Below are 2,255 nucleotides of genomic sequence, written 5' to 3'. Positions count from 1 at the left end.
AGTAGGGGTTGCTCCTATCTTGGGGGTCTTCAAGAGGAGACTGGACAAGTCCCTGGCTGGGGTCACATGACCCCAGCATTTTTTCCTGCCACTGGCAGGGGGTCAGACTTTATGATCCTTTGAAGTCCCTTCCGACCCTAGCATCTACGAATCTATGAGCTGGGTACACTTGCCCTGGAGTGTCATAACATTAAGCCACCTAAATTTCATAGATTTCATAGACTTTAGGGGCTGGAAGGGACCTCATGAGATCATTGGGTCCAGCCCCCCACCATAGGCAGGAAGTCAGCTGGGATCAAGTGACCCTAGCAAGAAATATATCCACCTGTTTTTTGAAGGAGTCCAGAGTAGCTGCTTGCACTACCTCTGGGGGGAGTTTGTTCCAGACCCTGGACACACGCACCATAAAGAAATGTTTTCTTATATCCAGTCTAAATCGGCCTTCCTAGAGTTTATGGCCATTAGATCCTGTTATCCCTTGTGAAGCTCTGGTTGAACAGGTGTTCTCCCAGGTCCTGATGTACCCCTCTTGTGTAATTGTAGGCTGCCACCAAGTCCCCCCTGAGCCTTCTCTCCTCCAGACTGAAGAGTCCCAAGTCCCTCAGCCTCACCTTGTACAGCTTTCCCTCCAGGCCTTGGATCATACAAGTGGCTCTCCTCTGGACTCTCTCAAGCTTCTCCACATCCTTCCTGAAGTGGGGGAGCCAATACTGGATGCAGTACTCCAGCTGCAGTCTCACCAGGGCTGAATAAGGTGGGAGAATGACTTCCCTGGTTTTGCTTGAGATGCATCAGTGGATGCATGCCAGAGTTTGGTTAGCTTTGCCAGCCACAGCATCAGATTGGTGGCTCATATTCATCCGGTGGTCAATCAAGATCCCCAAATCCTTTTCAGCTGTGGTGCTAGCAAGCGTAGCCCTGCTGAGCCTGTAAGTATGCTGGGGGTTCTTCCTACCGAGGTGCAGCACCTTACACTTCTCTGCTTTGAAGGCCATCAGGTTTTGGTCAGCCTACCTTGAGAGCATGTCTAAGTCTGCCTGTATCCCTTGCCTGTCCTGTGGCGTGATCACCTTCCCCCATAATTTGGTATCATCCATGAACTTGGCCAGTTCATATCTGACTTCCAAATGCAGATCATTGATGAAGATGTTGAAGAGTACCAGCCCAAGTACCGAGCCCTGAGGGACTCCACTGGTCACCCTGCACCACGTTGATTTGCTCCCTTCAACTAGTACTCTTTGGGTCCAACCCTGTAGGTAGTTGCCTAGCCATCAGACTGTATGATGATCAAGGCCACAATTCCCCAGCTTAACCATGAAGACATCATGGGGAACTAGGTCAAAGGCCTTCCTGAAGTCCAGATATATGAGGTCTACGTCATCTCTCTTGTCCAGGGCGTATATTACCTGGTCATAGAAGGAGATGAGGTTGGTCAGGCAAGACTGCCAGTAACAAAGCCATGTTGGCTGGCATTCAGAATCTTGCCTTCTGTTAGTCTGGCATTGATGGATCCCTTGACAATTTTCTCCAGGATTTTTCTAGGGACAGACATCAGACTGATTGGTCTATAGTTCCCTGGGTCATCCCTCCTCCCTTTCTTCTAGATAGGGACCGTCGTTGGCTCTTTTCCAGTAATCTGGGACCTCGCCCGAGCACCACAATTTTTCAAGTATCCCTGCCGAGGGGGATGCAATGATGTCTGCCAACTCTTTCAAGACTCTTGGGTACATTCCATCTTGGCCCGTGGACTTGTGAATGTCCAGATTCTCAAGGTATTCCCTCACCTGATCCACATCATTTAAAAGATCTCTTAAAACTAATTTCATATGTTAATATGTGGATAATCCAGAGGTTAAGCACTCTAGGAGCCACCTAAAATGAACATGTACCAAAGTCCTAAATGTCTGTAGATCAAAGAACCAGCTAATCTACTTTAACGTTACTCTACCTGGTCCCAGCAGTTTCCATTCTTCCAAATTGGCTGACATCTTGACACCCAGAATGACTGGTCTCCCAGACAGAAAGACTAATAATGAGGCAAATGGGTAGCAGGGGGGAGGGGAAGAGAAGAGTGAGGGTGTGTCCACCACCCCTCATATTGGCTCCGGTGAGGGGAAATGTGGGACCCTAGTATATTCAGAAGAAGGAATGGAGAAAATATAGAACCCCCAGCATGACAGGAGGGCCAAACAGAGATTCATAGATATTAGGGTTGGAAGGGACCTCAATAGATCATCGAGTCCGACCCCCTGCAT

Source organism: Alligator sinensis, unplaced genomic scaffold (assembly GCF_000455745.1).
Source record: "Alligator sinensis unplaced genomic scaffold, ASM45574v1 scaffold603_1, whole genome shotgun sequence".
NCBI lineage: Eukaryota > Metazoa > Chordata > Crocodylia > Alligatoridae > Alligator > Alligator sinensis.
The sequence above is the reverse complement of the archived record's forward strand: the minus strand, read 5'-3'. Positions refer to the sequence as shown.